Genomic DNA, 17,276 nt, shown 5'->3' with positions numbered 1-17,276 from the left:
ATAGTGGTATTTACAAAAAAAAATCTCATGTATTTACAGTGGCATTATCGTAGTCAAATATGAACTTCTATAGAAGCAGTGACTCGTAATCAAATGATTTCCCTATGGTTTGGAATTGCAAAATGAATATTTCATTAAAATTTGTAAAAAGGAGAAATTTTGGTGCATTGAATATCCAGACTTGCCCAATTGACAATTGAAATAGAAGAAGAAAATTTTAATAGGATATCAAATTAAGCGAGTGATTAGCGGGGTGGATAATAAAGGATAGCAAGCTGATGTTAAGAAAAAAATGATGATAGTAGTGGCAGTAAAATATTAACAAAAACAAAAAGGTTGGAATGTTGAGATTCACATATATTAGAGGCTTATCGGATGATTCACACACAATACATGCTAGCTGGAATTTTTTACTAGCTTTGGCTGGGACAATAATTTGCTAATCTATTCCCAGAGTAGAAATGTGTATCGGGACATATTTTACCAAATCAGACAGCAACTCAAAAATCCAAATGGCTACTAATCAAGGAAAAAACAAAAAATGGATCCGTGCCTGGCTACACCACTCCAACTCAATGTCCTCAACCAGTTGGATCAGCAACAGACACATTTGCCGGAGATGCAACTGTCACAGCTGTCAATACAGAAATAACCAGTAATTCCTCAGGGAAACTGCAAATAGTAGCATTTTTTACTCAAATTTATTCATCTGGCTCTAAAATTTACAGAAACATTGACTAATCCATGTTAGGGAAGCGGCAAAATTCATTGAACCTGTAACCTAATCACTGTTAAAACCGTGGAGAATTAAATCTTGATTTGATGGCAAAGTAGCTGCGCCGAAATGGGGCAAAAATATGCCACAAAAGATGAAATTTCAGAAAAAATTCATACATACATGCAGAGGGAGAGAGTGAAGCCAGACACATTTAAATGGATGGCAAAAAAGGTCGAGATAAGCGAAAATATTTCTGTACCATTCCAAGATTCAAAGCGAAGAAAAGAAGCAATCGTTACTGTTTTACACACGGGCTTGGCCCATGTCCACGGAGTTGTCGTCCAAGGAGCGACTTCGGCTGTACTGGTCTTGGCCATGCGCCGGCCAGATGCGTCCGACGATGACCCGGCACATCAGCATGGCCGTGCTGCACGCCTAGAGTGACGATGCGGCCCTGGCGTGACTGGCGCCGCTGCAGGCAGCCATGGTGCCCGACGGGCAAAGTTGGCAGGTAGCAACGCCGGCACGCCAATGACGCCGACCATGGCGCTGGCGGCCGGCGGCACTGGAAGCGCATCATCTCGTTGCCGTGCGCGCGGCCGGACGCCCTGGCTTCCTCGAACCACTCCGGAGCAGCATCAACGAGCCGCGCGTTAAGGTGTGCATCTTGCACGGTATTGCCACCTCGCGGATTAGCACCGGCCAACAAACGCGACGAGGTGATGCTCGCGGCGACCACGCGGTGGACCAGAGGTCGATGGCTCCCGACCCGCAGCGTGGAGGTACGGGGCGCGCGCAGCCGCAACAAGGTGAGGCTTCTGGGCGACCGCGCGTGGAGGTGCTGGATGTCGAGGGGATCAACCTTGGCGCAAGAGACCTGGAAACAAGAGAATCACAACGAAAAATCAAAAAAATTGACCTTGGAATGAACATTGGATCTGGATCGGGTACACATCATGGACAAGAAAAATCAACACAGTGTAGTGAATCAGATCTAAAAATTTTGAGCGGAAATATGAGATCTGGATTGGGTTTGGGACCATGTAAAAAAACGTGCAATTTGGAGGGGAGCACAACACAGAAGAAATCATGGAGAGAGATACCCAAACAAATCGAGATCTGGACTAAACAAAACGCGTGGAGACCAGCAGAAAAATCAGTGGAAAATGAACGCCATTCTAGCCTCCTAATTTCGCGGGCCTCGCCGTCGATTTGTTGTTGGCGCGGGAGGAGCCCTGGAGCAGCGGGCCTGTGGCCGAGCTAGATGCTAGGGAGGTTGGTGGTGGGTGCGGTCGTGGTATGGAACTATGGAAGGGACTGTTCGTATGGGACCGGGTGGGGATGTGGTGGTCGCGTCCAGTAGGTTTGAGAAAAAGACAGGCGGTAGGAGGTAACGGAGATTGCACGGCGTTAAAATAGATCTACGGTTGAAAATACCCTATAGTCTGATCTGATGGCCAGATGGGGGTGCGTAGCTACCACCCATGGTAGCAGACTATTTTGGATATATATATATATATATATATATATATATATGTTGTGTTTGTGCTTGTGTGTTGGCGTTGAAAATGAGTTGCCAACATTGCGCCGAAATGTTGATTCGTTAAGTTTCCGCTTCGGCACATTTCTGGCGCTCCTATGTCCTACCGTGTAGGAAGGTCATGCCGAAATTTTCCATGAAAACTACCGATGGATGCATGGTTCTAATCAATTATATAATCTTACCGTGCAGGCGATAATGGTTATCGAGATGAGTGAAAGCGTCGTGATGAGATATCTGAAACACGCGTCATCAACATGTATGAAAATAACCGCACGGAGGTATTGTGTCTGTGCCGAAGATGCAAACGAGGGAAATGGTTTGACCCCTATTCAGGCAAATTGCAGGGGCACCTGCTCACTAATGGTTTCATGCATGGACACACTCAATGGATGAGTGATGATGGCGCGGGGGTCAATGGGGCAACGGCAGCAGGTGATAATGGCCGGCAAGAAGGAGGGCATCATGATATTGATGACGATGAAGAATTTGTCGCACAGGATGATAACCTTGACGACGACAATAACCTTGACGACGACGAAGAGGTGCCGCTAGCTTCAGTCGTGCGGGACCCTCATCTTCAAGATCTGCTTCTCGAAAAGACGAAAGGCGCCAAGCGGAAATCAAAGCTTGAGCAACTAGAGATAGACTCGAATACTCCGTTGTACGACTCAGGTCGTGGGTTGGGGGAGTCCCGCTTGAGAGTAGCGCTCGATGTGCTGTAGATGAAGGTGAAACACGGATGGACGGACACAAGCGTCGATGAAATTCTAGAATACGTGAAAGATCTCCTTCCTGTCGGGATGTTATCACCAGGATTTGACCGGGTCAGAAGTAGGCCGCGATCAAGATGGACTTAAAGATTATACATGGAAGAATATACATGAATCGGCCTTATGCGCAAAGTTTGGGCTAGTTTGCCCTTGTATCTTAATATAGTAGATCGCATCTTAGATTAGAAGATAGAGTTTGACCCGTGCACGGTTAGGTGCACGCCTGAATTAGAAAGTCCCCTGGACTATAAATATGTATCTAGGGTTTATGGAATAAACAACAACCAACGTTCAACCAACCAATCAATCTCGGCGCATCGCCAACTCCTTCGTCTCGAGGGTTTCTACCGGTAAGCATCATGCTGCCTAGATCGCATCTTGCGATCTAGGCAGCAGAAGCTTTATGTTGTTCATGCGTTGCTCGTACTGAAGCCTTTTTGATGGCGAGCAACATAGTTATCATAGATGTGTTAGGGTTAGCATTGTTCTTCGTATCATATGCTGTCGTAGTGCAACCCTTGCATATCTAGCCGCCCTTACACCTATCTTAGGTGTAGGGGCGGCACCCCGCTTGATCATTATTTAGTAGATCCGATCCGTTACGGTTGCTCCTTGTTCTTCAAGGATTAGTTTAATATCTGCAATAGTTAGGCCTTATAAAGGGTTGGAGGATCCAGCGGCACGTAGGGTGTCGTTTGCTAGTCCTAGACAGGATGTTCCGGGGATCAACCTCGTGTTGGTTTTTAGGCCCTATCTAGGATCGGCTTACGATCACCGTGCGTGGCCGCGAGGCCCAATCGTGAGTAGGATGATCCGATTATGCGGTGAAAACCCTAAATCATCGTAGATCGCATTAGCTTTATCTTGATCAAGCAGGACCACCATATATTCGTGCACCTCGTACGAATCATGGGTGGATCGGCTCCTTGAGCCGATTCACAGGATAACCTGAGAGCCGATCGAGGCTCGTATTTAATGTTTACGTGTATGCCATGCAGGAAACTAAGCGAGGCATCTCCATCACCTTCCTGACCAGGTATAGGTCAGGTGGCACGCCCTTGCATCAGCATCGGACGTGTGTACCAGAGGCTTTGCGGGCCGTCGCTCGGAGGGACCAGGGCCAGCCGCAGCCCTAAGTTGTTCCCGGCTCTACTGTGTTGCCCGTCGCTGCCCGCCGGTGGGTTTTGACCGCAACACATTCTGGCACACCCGGTGGGACAATCGTCTACATCAACCACATCGCCATCTACATCTGAGATGGCGGACGGCACGCCAGTCACGTACGAGGATCTGACCGACGAGCTCAAGAAGAAGTATGACGAGGTCAAAGCAATCCTCGAAGCCGACCTCATCGGCTCTTTTCACAGAACCCGTTCACATGGCATCAGGTGGAAGGGGTTCTCGCCTGATGGTGCACTCGATGGGATAGACCTCTCTGCCCCGTCAGAAGAACGCACCAGGTCCCTGCGGCAGGAGATCAACTACTTGGTGGCTCACTCGCTACACCGCCACTCTGAGAACCAGGTAAACACGTTGGAGCGTGTCGCTCTTCGGGTGATCCAGGAGATCATGAGGCACCAATACTCGCCGTCAGGACCAGCTCTCGGGACACATCAAGGAGAGTTGCCACTCCAGTCCCGTCCACCGCTGCCATTTGCGTTGGCAGCACCAGAAGTGCCGAATTCACCGGCATTCGTCGTCTACAAGATCGGTGGTGACCCTAGTGACTGCCAGTTCTTGCATGAGGCGCCTAAGGAGATCCCTCACGGGTACATGTGCACGTATGTGCCAGATTGCGGTAACTGGGCGCTCACAAACCAGGCCATAACATCAGGGACTTCTGGGAAAACAGGAGGAACGTCAGCGACAGATCTTGAGAAGCAGACGTGGCTAACTAAGTACGCCACCCCGACGAACCTCCAGAGCTCAGCTCCTGCAGTTGGCTCAGAGCTGGAAAAGCAAGCATGGCTGGCTAAGTACGCCACCCCGGCGAATCTTCAGAGTTCAACTCCTACAGCCAGCACAGCGGATCAGATCAGTATCATACTGAGAGACCAGTTCGGCATGGTGCCGAAAAGGAGGGCAATCGGCTATTCCAAGCCGTACCCCGACGAGTACGAGTTGATCCCGCTACCACCTAAATATCGGCTCCCTGATTTCTCCAAATTCAGTGGATCAGATGGTTCCAGCTCCATCGAGCACGTGAGCCGATATTTGGCACAGCTAGGAACGGCCTCAGTGTCGGATCCACTACGCGTGAGGTTCTTCTCACAGTCCCTCACGGGATCGGCTTTCGGGTGGTACACCTCGTTGCCACCAGACTCGATCCGGACTTGGAAGCAGTTGGAAGAACAGTTCCATATGCAGTACCACTCAGAGGCTTCCGAGTCTGGCCTTGCCGATCTAGCACAAACACGTCAGAAGCGTGGAGAAACCGTGACAGAATACATCCAGCGCTTCAGGAATCTTAGGAACCGATGTTATTCGGTTCGTGTGACTGAAAAGGAAGCGGTCGAGTTGGCAGTAGCGGGCCTTGCAGCGCCGCTCAAGGACATGGCCTCCCAAGCAGACTACCCCTCACTGGCGCACATGGTTCAAAAACTGTCAGCATATGAACAGCGCCACCCGGACTTGTACCAGGACAAATTCAAGCGTGCAGTAGTCCTGGTCGAGGCAGAGGAAGACGAAGTTGCTGCGGGAGATCAAGAGGTAGCAGTGGCTGAATGGACTCGGGGGGCAACCCCCGTGTCCTGCAAGTGGGTAAAGCCACCAGGCCCGCCCAGGGGATTTGATTTTGACGTGACCAAAACTGAGCAAATCTTTGACCTCTTGCTCAAGGAGAAGCAGTTGAAGATACCTGAAGGTCTCAAATTCCCCACGGTACAGGAGCTGAACGGAAAGCCATACTGCAAATGGCATAACTCGCTCTCCCATGCCACCAACGACTGCAGGGTGTGGCGTCAGCAGATCCAAATGGCGATAGAAGAAGGACGTCTGATTTTCAACCAGTACGCCATGAAGGTCGACACCCACCCCTTCCCCGCCGTTAACATGGTGGAGTGCACTTACCCTAAAGGTTGCCAGCCAGGATCCTCGTTCAGCATCAACATGGTAGGACTTGGACACCACGCTGGCAAGGATGGAGACGAGGGCAGCTGCTCTCGTAGCAAGGACACAGAGGAGGCCGCTTCACGCGATCGGCTTCGTCATGATGGCAAGCGCTACGTCACAGAGGGAGAAGTGAAGAACATAAGATATCAGCGACCCCTCTCTGACCACCTCCTCAACAAGTATGTGAGTCAGTATGGCCAACGCCGACGATCCAGCGATGATGATGAAAGAGATCGTCTGGTCAGAGAAGCCAGAAGACATCGTCGGCATGATCGCGATGAGGAGGAGTACGAGCGCCGTGCCAAGGAAAAGTCAAGGGAGCGAGACAACAAGGACAGGCACTGGGACTGTCCCTTCTTCAGACACTGCTGGGATTCAGGAATGAGCCGATTGCCTACAATCGGCAATTGCCCGGAATGCAACCAGAAGAAGAAGGGGGCAGCCAACGTGTCCGTGTTCCAACGCTTAGGGCCTCTCCCACCACAAGGCAAACGCGCTGAGTCCCCTCGGCTGAAGGATCTCGAGGATTCAGAAGACGAGGGAGAAGAAGAAGAAGAAGAAGACTGGTACCACCGTCCAAGGTGGTGCCCGGACGGACTCAGCCGTTCCCAAAAGCGCAGGGTTCAGCGCTTGCGCGGCTTGGAGGAAGCCGAAAGGTTATACCTGCATACGCTAAGGAAGGCGCGACCTGATTTGGCTGCGAAAGTTCAGCGAACCCTGGACGAAGGGGGTCGTCCACGGAAAATGGAGTGGCGCCCCAAGCAAAGGAAAGCCAATGATGAAACATCGGCTGGCACAAATGTGGTGTTCATCCTTCCGTCGGAGGTTAGCGCTCCAGGATTAAACGATGCACTTAAGGTGGACGACAGCGAGTGCATCGACATGACAAAGGATGAGGTTGGGATGGTCTTGTCCACCGGCCTGACCGAGTAGCAAGAATAAACCAATGAGCAAGTATGGCGAGGCCGATCCTTGGGATCGGCTCCCAAAAATCTATGAAGGGGCATTACAGAACCTTCACTGAGCACTTCAATCAATATGGAGGCCGATTCCAGCAATCGGCCAAAATTATCTTCACCACATGTTCGGCTTACATGCAACGTCGATTTACTTGGCAGCGGTTTTACGACGGCTGATGAGCTAAATCAACCTTGGTCCTACCGGAGTCGACGTGCAAATACAATGTCTTGGCTAAACTACAGAGCCGATATCTGCAGTTACCTGGCAGATTCGGCTCGGGGGGCATCTAATCATCAGATGAACATGCGCAGATGAACATGTGCAGATAAACATGTATACAATGAAACATTGGGGGCCGATTAGAAAAAATCGGCCAGTAAATTTTTTTTTATGACACAGCCGATGCAAGGGCATCGACTTTAGAATTAAGAAGCGAAGCCGATGCGCAGCCATCGACTCTAGTACAGTTACACAAGACCTACCGGCTATGAGCTCAAGGCCCAGATTTTCACCAAGATGGTTCTCAGTTTGGTGTTTCATCTACAACATCAGCGTCCAGTGGAAGAAAGCTGATCAATGACCTGTGCATCCTTGCATCCTCGCCGGTGTCCTCACCTTGATTAAGGCTCGGGGGGCAGCTAACTTGATAGATGCTCTGTTTGGGGAGCCGATTGGAGTTGCATCGGCTGACCTTGCATCGTGGTCTTCTCTGAAAGCAGTAAGGTGTTGCAGAAGAAGACTGCTAAAGTTACGGAGAGAAGCCAGAAAAGGAGGCTGTCGGCTTTTACAGGTTTTGGACCGTCCTGCTGCTGCAAGAAAAGGAAAGGGACTGGATTCTCAAAATAGCCGATGAATAGTCATCGGCTATGCGATTGCGAAAATTTATGGTCAAAGGTCAAATCGCAGTCTGAATTTGAGAAGTGCTTGACTGACGGTCTAATCGATATCTGAGTCCGGCTTCATTGGCGTCTAAGGAAAAAGAATCCGATGCGTTGCTATCGGTCTTGGTATGGCAAGCGGAAGGATTGAAATTGGATTAATTGAAAGAAGAATTGGAAGAACAATTTTCATTAATTCAAAGGAGCGGCTTTACAGGAAAGAGCCGATGGCTCTCAAAAGAGGGATTTGGTGCCTAGTGCACTGCTACAACTAGTCCTACTCTACTAGTCGTCGCTGTCCTCATCGTCGCCGTCGTCGAGGTCGTCGGCGCTGCTCCCAGGAAACTCCTCGTCGCTGCTGCCCCAGCCCTCGGCCGGAGCTTCGTCTTCCTCGTCATCATCATCATCCTCGCTGTCCGCCCAAGAGCGGAAGCGCTTTGTCGGCGGGTACCCGATGGAGGAGGAAGATTCATCCTCCTCCTCTTCCTCCTCGTCATCATCATCGTCTTCGCTGTCCGCCCAAGTGCGGAATCGCTTTGCCGGCAGAAGCTTAGCGAGGGAGGAGGGGCCGCCCCCCTCTTTTTCTTCTTCTTCCTCTGCTTCTTCCCCCTTCCCGTCGGAGGAGGTGGGTTTCACCCAGGGATGGAGGTCGTCTTCGCTTGCGCTTATCAGCTCCCCTTCGACGAGGAACTTGAGGTCCTCTTCCCCGTCGGTCAGAGGCAGGTCGCCTTCTGGCGCATGATCGGAGTTCCACTCCGGCTCGCTCGAGGATGGGGACTGGAGGGAAAGGCCGGAGGAGACTGAGGAAGAGGAAGACATTGCTACAGGGGAAGAGGGTTTTTTGGTGCCGATAGCTGGAACAGAGGAAGGAGATGAAGTGGGCTACCCAATCGGCACGGTTAAATAATGAGGAACCTGGTGGAGATTTAATGCTATTGCAGTTTCCGAGGAGATGATGCTAAAGCTATCGAATTTTGCAGAGAAGCTGAGAAGACAGGGCGTCATGATGAAGAATACTCCAATGGTTCTGCTCTGTCACGACATGACCCTTCGAAAGGAAAACAGAGTGGTTTTGAAATTATCATTACCAAAACCAGGGGGGCATGTGTTATCACCAGGATTTGACCGGGTCAGAAGTAGGCCGCGATCAAGATGGACTTAAAGATTATACATGGAAGAATATACATGAATCGGCCTTATGCGCAAAGTTTGGGCTAGTTTGCCCTTGTATCTTAATATAGTAGATCGCATCTTAGATTAGAAGATAGAGTTTGACCCATGCACGGTTAGGTGCACGCCTGAATTAGAAAGTCCCCTGGACTATAAATATGTATCTAGGGTTTATGGAATAAACAACAACCAACGTTCAACCAACCAATCAATCTCGGCACATCGCCAACTCCTTCGTCTCGAGGGTTTCTACCGGTAAGCATCATGCTGCCTAGATCGCATCTTGCGATCTAGGCAGCAGAAGCTTTATGTTGTTCATGCGTTGCTCGTACTGAAGCCTTTTTGATGGCGAGCAACGTAGTTATCATAGATGTGTTAGGGTTAGCATTGTTCTTCGTATCATATGCTGTCGTAGTGCAACCCTTGCATATCTAGCCGCCCTTACACCTATCTTAGGTGTAGGGTCGGCACCCCGCTTGATCATTATTTAGTAGATCCGATCCGTTACGGTTGCTCCTTGTTCTTCAAGGATTAGTTTAATATCTGCAATAGTTAGGCCTTACAAAGGGTTGGAGGATCCAGGCACGTAGGGTGTCGTTTGCTAGTCCTAGACAGGATGTTCCGGGGATCAACCTCGTGTTGGTTTTTAGGCCCTATCTAGGATCGGCTTACGATCACCGTGCGTGGCCGCGAGGCCCAATCGTGAGTAGGATGATCCGATTATGCGGTGAAAACCCTAAATCGTCGTAGATCGCATTAGCTTTATCTTGATCAAGCAGGACCACCATATATTCGTGCACCTCGTACGAATCATGGGTGGATCGGCTCCTTGAGCCGATTCACAGGATAACCTGAGAGCCAATCGAGGCTCGTATTTAATGTTTACGTGTATGCCATGCAGGAAACTAAGCGAGGCATCTCCATCACCTTCCTGACCAGGTATAGGTCAGGTGGCACGCCCTTGCATCAGCATCGGACGTGTGTACCAGAGGCTTTGCGGGCCGTCGCTCGGAGGGACCAGGGCCAGCCGCAGCCCTAAGTTGTTCTCGGCTCTACTGTGTTGCCCGTCGCTGCCCGCCGGTGGGTTTTGACCGCAACACGGGAACACGTGTCCTGGTAGTCTAGCCGAGGCCAAGAGAATCACGTTCCCTCTCGACTTACCCCACGAAAAGTATCACGCCTGCATCAACGACTATATCATGTATCGCAAAGAGCACGTGGACAAGACCAAATGTCCTGTGTGTGATACTGAACGGTACAAGAAAGGGAAGAGGAAAGCTCCTCGAAAAGTTGTGTGGTACCTCCCGCCCTGGCTGTGCATGAAGAGGAAGTACATACAGATGAGTATGCTAATTCAAGGGCCGACACAGCCAGGAAACGATATCAACATGTATCTCGAACTATTAAAGGAGGAGCTTGAAACATTATGGGCGGAGGAAGGGGTAGATACATGGGACGCCGTCGCGGAAGAATATTTCCCTTTGAGAGTCGCGTTGATCATGACGGTGCAGGACTACCTCAGATAAGGCATGTGTCAGGTGCATGGAAGAGACGATGTTTTTGCAGCTTGGTAAGGATCCCGTCTCTTCGAAAATAGTTTACATGGGGTATCGAAGGTGGCTACACAAGACTGACCCATGGAGAAAGCGTGGAGATCTGTTCGATGGTACAAATGAACCCCAAGGACCTCCAAGTAAGAAGAGCGGCGAAAAGATCGATACATTACTGAAAGGTTGGAAGGAGTGCCCTCCGTCAGGAAAGATTCGTCAAAAGTCTGGAGAGAAGAAGAAAAAGGAAACGACGCCGCTCATTGGTGTATGGAAAAGGAGGTCCGTGTTTTGGGACTTGTCGTACTGGAAACTTCTCGATACACCTCACTGCCTTGATGTCATGCATATTACAAAGAACGTGTGCGAGAGCTTGCTTGGCACTCTTCTCAACATGCCGGACCGGACCAAAGATGGGCCGAAAGGAAGACACGACCTAAAAGTTATGGGCATCAGGGAAGAGCTTCAGATCCCGTCGACCCAAGACGGATAGTAGGAGGAGGAGACGGATGACGGTCAGGAGCGCAAAAGGATTAAGCAGCCAGACTATTACTGCCCCCCTCCTGCTTCACTTTTAGTCTGTTTGAGGTCGATCAATTTTTCAATTGCCTTCTAGGAGTCAAAGTGCCCTTCAGTTACTCCGGGCTAATAAGCAGATACATGGACCCCAAGAAACGGAACTTTAGCGGCATGAAGTCTCGTGACTGTCACGTGATGATGACGCAGATTCTTCCGGTTGCAATCTGAGGTATAATGGATGACCATGTCCGTGCAATGCTGACTGGGCTCTGTAACTTCTCCGACGTCATAACTCGGAAGTCGATAAGCGTGAAGAAACTCGCAAGGCTCCAGGAAGAGATCGTGGTGATCCTATGTGAGCTTGAGATGAACTTCCTGCCTGCATTCTTTGACGTGATGGTCCATCTGTTGGTCCACCAGCAGAGACACAATCAAAGAGGTGGACCCCGCCAGTGGTTTTCCGGTCCATCTGTGAGCCTAAGGATGTTGCCAAGGGGTACGACAACCAACTAGTATGTATCCTCCGAGAGGTCGTTAATCTCAACGAGAAGGACCTCCGAGCTGAGAACAAAGCCCATTTGCGAGCCCAGCTCATTGCGAGGTTGCACTCACGATACATGTTCCTAGGCGACTACGCCTCCACTCATGAAACCAAGAACATTGTGAACTCACAAGCCCTCCTGAAGTTCACCAAACACCTCAGCAGCTATAAGTACATGGTGCGGAAGTTGATTGCTGACGGCAAAGGTTTCGAAGAGGTCCACTCTGCCTTTCCGCATGTCTCCCAGGCGGACTTTGATGCTTTTGTGGCCAATGAAGAGCTAGAAGCGACCAAGAATCGCAAGTTGTGGGGGAAGGAAATGCGGGAGCTTAACATCGGCAACCACAACCTTGGGAGCCGTGGGTACGAGGGAAAGGAGCCCTATTGGGCGAAGGAGGATGAGGCGTATATAAATGCCAGCATTGAGAACCCTGATGTCTACGCCCCCTCCTTTTCCTGTAGACAGTGTTGGGCCTCCAAGAGCAGAGGTTTGTAGAACAGCAGCAAGTTTTCCCTTAAGTGGATCACCCAAGGTTTATCGAACTCAGGGAGGAAGAGGTCAAAGATATCCCTCTCATGCAACCCTGCAACCACAAAGCAAGAAGTCTCTTGTGTCCCCAACACACCTAATAGGTGCACTAGTTCGGCGAAGAGATAGTGAAATACATGTGGTATGAATAAGTAGTAGCAACGGTGCCAGAAAATAGCTTGCTGGCGTGTAGTTGATGGTGGTAGTATTGCAGCAGTAGTAACGCAGTAAAACAGTAAACAAGCAGCGATAGCAGTATTTAGGAACAAGGCCTAGGGATTACACTTTCACTAGTGGACACTCTCAACATTGATCACATAACAGAATAGATAAATGCATACTCTACACTCTTGTTGGATGATGAACACATTGCGTAGGATTACACGAACCCTCAATGCCGGAGTTAACAAGCTCCACAATTCAATGTTCATATTTAAAGAACCTTAGAGTGCATGAAAGATCAACAGACTAAACCAAGTACTAGCATAGTATGCACACTGTCACCTTCACACTATGTAGGAGGAATAGATCACATCAATACCATCATAGCAATAGTTAACTTCATAATCTACAAGAGATCATAATCATAGCATAAACCAAGTACTAACACGGATGCACACACTGTCACCATTACACCGTGCAGGAGGAGTAAAACTACTTTAATAACATCACTAGAGTAGCACATAGATGAATAGTGATACAAAACTCATATGAATCTCAATCATGTAAGGCAGCTCATGAGATTATTGTATTGAAGCACATATGAGAGAGATGAACCACATAGCTACCGGTACAGCCCCGAGCCTCGATGGAGAACTACTCCCTCCTCATGGGAGCAGCAGCGGTGATGAAGATGGCGGTGAAGATGGCAGCGGTGTCGATGGAGAAGCCTTCCGGGGGCACTTCCCCGTTCCGGCGGCGTGCCGGAACAGAGACTCCTGTCCCCCAGATCTTGGCTTCGCGATGGCGGCGGCTCTGGAAGGTTTCTGTGGGTTTCGTCGAACGTATCAGGGTTTTCGCGACGGAGGCTTTAAATAGGCGGAAGGGCAGCCTCGGAAGGTCGAAGGGGCGCCGACACTATAGGGCGGCGCGGCCAGGGCTTGGGCCGCGCCGGCCTATGGTCTGGGCCCCCTGTGGGTCCACTTTGGCGACTCTCGGGTGTTCTGGATGCTTCCGGGCAAAATAGGAACCTGGGCGTTGATTTCGTCCAATTCCGAGAATATTTCGTTACTAGGATTTCTGAAACCAAAAACAGCAGAAAACAGGAACTGGCACTTCGGCATCTTGTTAATAGGTTAGTTCCAGAAAATGCACGAATATGACATAAAGTGTGCATAAAACATGTAGATAACATCAATAATGTGGCATGGAACATAAGAAATTATCGATACGTCGGAGACGTATCAGCATCCCCAAGCTTAGTTCTGCTCGTCCCGAGCAGGTAAAACGATAACAAAGATAATTTCTGAAGTGACATGCCATCATAAACTTGATCATACTATTGTAAGCATATGTAATGAATGCAGCAATCAAAACAATGTAAATGACATGAGTAAACAAGTGAATCATATAGCAAAGACTTTTCATGAATAGTACTTCAAGACAAGCATCAATAAGTCTTGCATAAAAGTTAACTCATAAAGCAATAATTCAAAGTAAAGGCATTGAAGCAACACAATGGAAGATTAAGTTTCAGCGGTTGCTTTCAACTTATAACATGTATACCTCATGGATAATTGTCAACATAGAGTAATATAACAAGTGCAATATGCAAGTATGTAGGAATCAATGCACAGTTCACACAAGTGTTTGCTTCTTGAGGTGGAGAGAGATAGGTGAACTGACTCAACATAAAAGTAAAAGAAAGGTCCTTCAAAGAGGAAAGCATCGATTGCTATGTTTGTGCTAGAGCTTTTATTTTGAAAACATAAAGAGAGCATAAAAATAAAGTTTTGAGAGGTGTATGTTGTTGTCAACGAATGGTAGCGGGTACTCTAACCCCCTTGCCAGGCAAACCTTCAAAGAGCGGCTCCCATTTTATTTTATTTTTGGGTGGCACTCCTTCCAACCTTTCTTTCACAAACCATGGCTAACCGAATCCTCGGGTGCCTACCAACAATCTCATACCATGAAGGAGTGCCTTTTTATTTTAGTTTTATTACGATGACACTCCTCCCCACCTTTGCTTACACAAGCCATGGCTAACCGAATCCTTCGGGTGCCGTCCAACAATCACATACCATATGGAGGAGTGTCTATTTTTGTTAATTAATTTGGGACTGGGAATCCCATTGCCAGCTCTTTTTGCAAAATTATTGGATAAGCGGATGAAGCCACTAGTCCATTGGTGAAAGTTGCCCAACAAGATTGAAAGATAAACACCACATAATTCCTCATGAGCTATAAAACATTGACACAAATCAGAGATGATACATTTTGAATTGTTTAAAGGTAGCACTCAAGCAATTTACTTTGGAATGGCGGAGAAATACCATGTAGTAGGTAGGTATGGTGGACACAAATGGCATAGTGTTGTTTGGCTCAAGGATTTGGATGCATGAGAAGTATTCCCTCTCGATACAAGGTTTAGGCTAGCAAGGTTGTTTGAAGCAAACACAAGTATGAACTAGTACAGCAAAACTCACATAAAAGACATATTACAAGCATTATAAGACTATACATCGTCTTCCTTGTTGTTCAAACACCTTACTAGAAATTATCTAGACCTTAGAGAGACCAATTATGCAAACCAAATTTTAGCATGCTCTATGTATTTCTTCACTAATAGGTGCAAAGTATATGATGCAAGAGCTTAAACATGAGCACAACAATTGCCAAGTATCACATTACCCAAGACATTATAGCAATTACTACATGTAGCATTTTCCAATTCCAACCATATAACAATTTAACGAAGAGGAAACTTCGCCATGAATACTATGAGTAGAAACTAAGGACATACTTGTCCATATGCTACAGCGGAGCGTGTCTCTCTCCCATAAAAGCATGATGTAATCCAATTTATTCAAACACAAACAAAAACAAAAACAAAACAGACGCTCCAAGCAAAGCACATAAGATGTGATGGAATAAAAATATAGTTTCAGGGGAGGAACCTGATAATGTTGTCGATGAAGAAGGGGATGCCTTGGGCATCCCCAAGCTTAGACGCTTGAGTCTTCTTAGAATATGCAGGGGTGAACCACCGGGGCATCCCCAAGGTTAGAGCTTTCACTCTCCTTGATCATGTTGCATCATACTCCTCTCTTGATCCTTGAAAACTTCCTCCACACCAAACTCGAAACAACTCATTAGAGGGTTAGTGCACAATAAAAATTAACATGTTCAGAGGTGACATAATCATTCTTAACACTTCTGGACATTGCATAAAGCTACTGGACATTAATGGATCAAAGAAATTCATCCAACATAGCAAAAGAGGCAATGCGAAATAAAAGGCAGAATCTGTCAAAACAGAACAGTTCGTATTGACGAATTTTAAAATGGCACCAGACTTGCTCAGATGAAAATTCTCAAATTGAATGAAAGTTGTGTACATATCTGAGGATCACTCACGTAAGTTGGCTTAATTTTCTGAGTTACCTACAGAGAATTTAGCCCAGATTCATGACAGCAAAGAAATCTGTAACTGCGCAGTAATCCAAATCTAGTATGAACTTTTCTATCAACGACTTTACTTGGCACAACAAAACACAAAACTAAGATAAGGAGAGGTTGCTACAGTAGTAAACAACTTCCAAGACACAAATATAAAACAAAGTACTGTAGCAAAATAACACATGGGTTATCTCCCAAGAAGTTCTTTCTTTATAGCCATTAAGATGGGCTCAGCAGTTTTAATGATGCACTCGCAAGAAATAGTATTCGAAGCAAAAGAGAGCATCAAGAGGCAAATCCATAACACATTTAAGTCTAACATGCTTCCTATGCATAGGAATCTTGTAAATAAACAAGTTCATGAAGAGCAAAGTAACAAGCATAGGAAGATAAAACAAGTGTAGCTTCAAAAATTTCAGCACATAGAGAGGCATTTTAGTAACATGAAAATTTCTACAACCATATTTTCCTCTCTCATAATAACTTTCAGTAGTGTCATGAGCAAACTCAACAATATAACTATCACATAAAGCATTCTTATCATGAGTCTCATGCATAAAATTATTACTCTCCACATAAGCATAATCAATTTTATTAGTAATAGTGGGAGCAAATTCAACAAAGTAGCTATCATATATAGGAGGCATATTGTAATCATAATCAAATTTCTCCTCCATAACAGGTGGTAACAAAAGACTACTATCATCATCATAAATAGGAGGCAAAGTATCATCAAAGTAAATTTTCTCCTCAATGCTTGGGGGACTAAAAATATCATGCAAACCAGCTTCCCCAAGCTTAGAACTTTCTATATTATTATCAACAATGGTGTTCAAAGAGTTCATACTAATATTACTACCAGCATGCAAATAAGATTCCATAGGTTTTTTAATTTTCGCATCAAACAATCCATGTTTTAAATCAGGAAATAGAATAAGAAGATCATTCTTGTCCATTATGCCAAACTAGTGTAAACAAGAAACAAAAAGTTGCAATTGCAGGATCTAAAGGAAATAGCTTCGAGTACTTACAGCGCCGGAAAATAGCTTAGTAGCCGAGATCCGGAGTGTGAGTACCTTTTACCTTTCCTCCCCGGCAACGGCGCCAGAAAATAGCTTGATGTCTACGCATCCTCCTTTTCCTGTAGACAGTGTTGGGCCTCCAAGAGCAGAGGTTTGTAGAACAGCAGCAAGTTTTCCCTTAAGTGGATCACCCAAGGTTTATCGAACTCAGGGAGGAAGAGGTCAAAGATATCCCTCTCATGCAACCCTGCAACCACAAAGCAATAAGTCTCTTGTGTCCCCAACACACCTAATAGGTGCACTAGTTCGGCGAAGAGATAGTGAAATACAGGTGGTATGAATAAGTAGTA

This window comes from Lolium perenne, chromosome 6 (assembly GCF_019359855.2).
Source record: "Lolium perenne isolate Kyuss_39 chromosome 6, Kyuss_2.0, whole genome shotgun sequence".
Lineage (NCBI taxonomy): Eukaryota > Viridiplantae > Streptophyta > Magnoliopsida > Poales > Poaceae > Lolium > Lolium perenne.
Note: the sequence above shows the minus strand (reverse complement) of the source record.